At 44.1% G+C, this 6,341-nt stretch overlaps 1 non-coding gene across 1 annotated transcript; it reads left to right on the forward strand.

The window, feature by feature from the left end:
- Positions 1-5,934: 5,934 nt before the first annotated feature.
- Trnas-gga lies at positions 5,935-6,018 on the forward strand. Its single transcript is given in 2 exon segments — positions 5,935-5,974; positions 5,984-6,018. It is a non-coding gene; the product is annotated as a tRNA-Ser (tRNA).
- The last annotated feature ends 323 nt before the right edge of the window (positions 6,019-6,341 follow it).

The following is a 6,341-nucleotide window of genomic DNA, read 5'->3' on the forward strand; positions in this document are numbered from 1 at the left end:
ATGTGGTAAATCCAACCCATACCGTGACTTTCTCGTCATGCAATGGAGTTTCCACGAAAGTTCTAGGATTTTCGGTAGCCCAAATTCTGCAGTTGTGGGCGTTGACAGACCCTCGGAGCGTGAAATGAGCTTCGTCTGTCCACAACACGTTACTCAACCAATCGTCATCTTCCGCCGTCTTTTGAAACGCCCACACCGCAAATGCCCTCCGCTTCACTAAATCACCAGGTAACGGTTCATGATACCGCTGGATTTTGTACGGATAGCATCGGAGGGTAAGCCTCAGTGCCGACCAAACAGTAGTGTATGGAATGGCGGTGCGACGTGCGAGTGCACGAGCGCTGACTTCCCCGTGCATAGACGAACCCGCTACAGTCTCCATTTCTTCCTGAACTGTCTCAGCAGCATTACGCCTTGTGCTCGGTCGGCCACTACGGGGTCTATCGTATAAACAACCCGTGGCTTCGAAACCATTCTCGCCACAGCTGCATTTGTCAACGGACCTTTACCCGTTCGAATCCCCTTCCTATGGCGATGGGATCGTAACGCTGAACTAGCACATTCCCCATTCTGATAATACAGTTTCACTAAAAGCGACTTTTCAGGTAACGTCAACATGCTGCGACTGCTGGCGAATCTGATTCTCTCTCTCATTACAGCTCCTTTTATTTTATACTGACTTTTTGCTCACCCGGTAGTTAATAGAGCTTCGCTCACGGAAAAACAAACTCCCTACCTTGACAACGCGAATCACGATGAATTATATTTCGTAGCCTAGCGCAAGCTATAATTACAGCCGACCTAGCACAGTCGTCACACGCAGCCTAACACATTTATTGTCACACACAATGTAATTTAAAATTCCCCAGAATACATGAATATAACACACAAAGAAACTTTGCCCCAAAATCACACAAATAAAATCACAAAGCAACGCGGTATATGCAACGCAGTATTTGCAACGTTGATTCTTCACAAATTGGAATTACGACGCCTGTGGAAATTTAACCATTTATTAGTACATCCTAGCAATCTCACAGAATCACAAAAGAATTCCTAATTTGAACGAGATCATAGGCTAAAGGGTCGCCATTATGTATAATACTTGCTTTCTGCAAACCCTTGGTAGGCATCCTCAACTTGAAAATGGCACCTGTATCTTTTGTGGAAGACGCCTACGACCGTTTGCATGAGCAAATATCACTACAAAATTTCTGATTATTGGTTAACTTTAAGTTGAAAGTTTGAATAACTTAACTGGAATGGTAACGGAAATAAGACGTTGCTGTGAGACAAAGAATTTTGTATAACAACAACATTTTATTTAATAAAATCATGAAAATAATTCCTTGATCACTCACTTTACTTAATGTTACGGTTATATGAAACGCTGGCCCGTCATCAGTGATACAAAAAATACCAATTTTATGCAACCTGACTATATGTCCTTACTAAGATGACTATGGGAGCCATCACGCAGAGAGTCTATACTCACCAGAGTCTCAGCAGCGAATGCCTAACTGACTCCCCTCGTCCGGGGTCCACATACGGCGGCCGAAAGGGCTCAGAGAGTCTTCACAGCGGCTGTTTGCCAACATAACGGGCCCTGTTAACGCGCGGGGAACTTATGTCTCTCTGGTCCAGTGCTGTCGCACTTCACTTTATACAATGGTTGGCTAAACTGCATCTCCACATTCAGATTACCCACAGCAGACAGCCCACGCATACGTCAGCAGACGACCAGCATTCACATTTGCAGACTATACTAAGAGTGATAATATAATTCCGGAATAAAATTCCCTGAGTGTCGGAAGGGCACCCAGGTGTGTTTTGAGCATGTGACTCTCGTAACAAGCCATGTAACGGCTCACATGGAGCCGTTACAATGTTGCTATTTTATATAAATTGCCAATGTGTTTGCAATATAAATTCATGTTTCATTACGAAAAGTTTATTGTATTATTCATTGACAAATATGTGTCGTTGTATTTTCCATATTTTGAAAACCATGAAGTATCCTCTCATTTTCCAGATTTCCGAAAATCCTGCAAAAAGAACTAGTGGTGCACATACTTTCTCGTACAGTACTACTGGGAGTGACTAGTAGCAAATTCTTTCAACTCGATGTAAATTTTTACTACGCCAATATTTCAATCCACCTGTAACTTACGTATGATGTGATTACTAATTGCAGAGTAGATTTTGAAAATTTCAAAAGAGAATAGGAGTTTTCCAGGAAATCGACTTAGAGTATTTTTTTGAAAAATAAATTTCAGGGTCAATGTATTTTGGAAACAGAAAATAACTTTGAAACACGTCGTGCTGAAACAGTTCATATATTTTCACTTTGCTAAATATGCTAAATATCAATTATATGTAGCAAAATTTGTAGTGGCAAAATTAACGGATCAGGACCTTCCACTCTAGCACGTTTTTGTGCGCTGTCCTCTTCCGATTTCTCTCCCTCTCTCTTTCATTTTCTATCTGTCTCGGTTTGTTTATCTTTCATTTCTCTCTTCCAACTAGACAACTGCATACACTCCGTCAAATAGAGCCTACACCTGTTAATATTTTGACGACTTAAAGCAAATTGTGTTCAGATATTGCATATAAATACATAATAAATATAAATACATTCAGATGCATATAGATATACAATATGTTACGTTGAATGAAGGTTACACAAACAGGTTTCAAATATGTGAAAAACATTACTGTGATAGAATTTCTTTAGTACATTGTGAAACTATAATTGTCAATAAACTTGCCATATTTTTAGTTATCACTACAATCTCATTAACTTAAATGAATTCATAATAATAAATCAATTAAATAATCATTAAAATAAAAGGTTAAACCAAACGGTAATCCTAATTGCGACGAAGCACAGGAATGAAGATTCGGTTTCAAGTGATACATGCCTGGCTCAGCGCGGCGTGCTGGTGCCAGCGCCACGAGTTGGGCCACAATGCGGTGGGCTGGGACACAGCACGGGAAGTTGGGGCAAAGCACGGCGAGCTGATCAGCAGAACATGAGATAATTGGGGATTTTTCCTTTGAAACGAGTTGAGCGCGGCAGGAGCGCGCTAGTCACGCTCAGAGACAAACGTTTGCGCAAGTCTAGCTGGCAGCCCAGACGTCAACTTCGTGCATACAGACAGTTCCCCTATTCCGTTCATTTCGCCACTATGAATTTTGCTATTATAAGCACGAGAAAGTATGTGCAATGCTCCTGCACCACTTGTTTGCGTTTACGGAACGTAATTCCATTTAGTTACAACGAGAACGGCATATGGCGTAAAGTTGCCAATGATGACATTACTTCCGTTTCGCAGCCCAGTAACGTTATTTAGGCTAAATAACGTTATTTCTTTTCGGTTACCCTTTTGTGTTACGTTCTGGAACGTCATTCCATTAAGTTACAACAAGAACGGTATATGGCGTAACGTTATCAATGATTATGTTACTTCCGTACCACAGTCCAGTAACGTTATTCAGGCCAAATAACGTTATTTCTATTTGGTTACTATTTCGTTACGTTCTGGAAAGTAATTAAATTTCGTTTTAGCAATAACGTTATTTAGATAACGTTACATAGCCTTGACCCTCAATTCCGTTCCAGTCTACGATAACGTCATTAAGGCCAATTTCTTTATTAGTTACTTGGTATGAAACGTAACGCAAAAAAAAAAAAATCCAAGCAACTATTTCGTTAAGTTACAGACCCCTGTCGATGATTCGTGGGACATGTGGTCAGCATGTCATCAGTCCTTCCTGCCGTTATTGCCAGTAAATGAATTTTGATGCACCACTGCTTCATTACTCAAGCTGCTCCTCATTTGGCTCCCGTACCAGACCTCCCTACCTCAGAAAAAATCCGAGGATGTACTGGGACTCGAACCTGTGTCCTTCCATACGCTCTTTATTTCTTTCTTTCTAATTTCGAGTGCCACCGCACAGGCTTGCGTGAGCAACTTTTTTTTCCGCCGTAATTATTTTTTTATTTATTCGTTTTTTTTTGCATGAAATTTTACAAGAACGGTTGCCCAGCACTGCAAAATGCGATATTTGAGTTAGAAATTTTGATAAGATATGCGAAAACGAATCGGCGACCGCTCGTTTTGAAGACGCCTGATGGGGACATTTCTTCGAAAAGCGCTCATGAGAATATAGCATCACCTGTCAACCCCGCTCACCGGGGAGGTTCCAACAGTGAGGCAGGTTCGAAAAAATTCTACCTAGATAGTTAGCAGAAGTCGACTGGTATTTAACTCGTCGTTTCACAAAGTGGTGTCGTGTTAGCAAAAACGTCCAAAAATAGATCACGCTTTTGGGTCCATTTCTGAAAAGATAGTGGATGACCATACCCTTTATCCAGGTGACCGGATGCATTTTTGATGGTGAAAAATAAGTCTTCTCCAGACAGGGGAGCATAATGGGAACGATCATGTGCGTTGGCACCCAGAGATAAAGGGTCTGTATCAGCTGGAGAAGAAACCATACGACCTCCGCCGCGCCGCAGAGCAGACGGCGCTCGTCCATGTCGCCCAAATTACACCTCAGGCAGGGGCGGCTGTCCGCTAGGGCGATGGCATAGAATTTATGTCGCGACGGGTGTTTACCGGGAACGACGATGTACCAGGTGGCGCTCGTTTCCGTGATGAAGTATTGTTGATGAACTGCGCGCCACACCACCAGGCACCTAACCTCAGGGTGACGTCCTTCAACAGCATTCTTGGGGTGAGTCCGCATTAAGAAGTGATAAATATTTCGCGTAGTAGGAGCCCTAGTGCGAGGAAAGTCTTCATGGACATAACTGTATTCCAGAATCCAGAAGGAAAAGCTTGATATGTGATAGCGCTGGTGCAATGTGGGCCAGAGTGATCGGCGGGTAACAAGAACTAGGTGCGAGTTCGTCGACCAAGAGTCCAGTGATATTGTTGAGGCTGTGATTCCATAACTGAAAGATTGTACGTGCGTAAGGCGCCGTAGTGTGTGCATGGACACAGACCAGGACGATACCCCACTCTACGCTTAGGAAATGTGGGAGTCATACTTGACCTTGAATATGTGACCAGTACTGATAAAATAAAAGAAGGCCACTTGGATCCGATGCAACATCATTGTAGAGACAGGAAAAATTTGTGTGACTTGTGTTATGCGGGAAGCCATATAATGTTAATAAACTGCACCTTTTTTTTAACAAGTCCAGTGTTCGCTATAACCGACTTCGAACGCCCATCCTGATGTTCTGAAGAGAAACCAGAAGTTGACCGCCGTGGTAAAAATTATTCCGAAACAGCGTGGGGTCTCCATCGTCCTGAACGGGGCCACACTTTCATGAAGGAGCCCTCTCCCAATGGTCATCGCGCAGGATTTAGCGATGTTGAGATGGCTCCCTGCCCTTACCGGTTCCGTATTATTCGATCCACCCGTGTTGCCTCTTGAATCTCCTTGTTGGCACGTACAGCGAAGGCGAGGTCGTCTGCATAGGCGCAGCATCTGAATGTGTGTCCTTTCTGGGTGATTTATGGTAAACGACGTTACAGGCCGCAGAGACGTGGTTCTAGTGTGATGGCGTACATGACCATTACAGGGGGACAACACTATCGGGGCCGGCCGCGGTGGTCTAGCGGTTCTGGCGCTGCAGTCCGGAACCGCGGGACTGCTACGGTCGCAGGTTCGAATCCTGCCTCGGGCATGGGTATGTGTGATGTCCTTAGGTTAGTTAGGTTTAAGTAGTTCTAAGTTCTAGGGGACTTATGACCTAAGATGTTGAGTCCCATAGTGCTCAGAGCCATTTGAACCATTTGAACACTATCGGAGTGACTGTGCGACCGATATTGGAGTCGTCATTCAACAATTGACCATCAGCCTCAACGAAGCGTTACGAAGTAGGAGCATATAAAAGGACGAGGGCAGATGGGAAAGCCGGCCGGAGTGGCCGAGCGGTTAAAGGCGCTACAGTCTGGAACCGCACGACCGCTGTGGTCGCAGGTTCGAATCCTGCCTCGGGCATGGATGTGTGTGATGTCCTTAGGTTAGTTAGGTTTAAGTTCTAGGGGACTTGTGACCACAGCAGTTGAGTCCCATAGTGCTCAGAGCCATTTTGCAGATGGTAAAGGCATCTGTTCCATCACCTTCTCGAGGAAGGTGTGGTTCACGCGATCGAATGTCTGATCGAAATTGTCGGAAATCCTGGGTCCTCGAAGTCGTCAGACTGTTGCAATGGCGATGACGTCTCTATACTCACATAACGTTGATTGTGTATTAGTATCTGCGCCCAAGGACATCAGTGCAGGCGACAGGACGTGGTGCAGGACTCGTGTGAGATGCATTGC

This window comes from Schistocerca piceifrons, chromosome X, assembly GCF_021461385.2.
Source record: "Schistocerca piceifrons isolate TAMUIC-IGC-003096 chromosome X, iqSchPice1.1, whole genome shotgun sequence".
NCBI classification, from domain to species: domain Eukaryota; kingdom Metazoa; phylum Arthropoda; class Insecta; order Orthoptera; family Acrididae; genus Schistocerca; species Schistocerca piceifrons.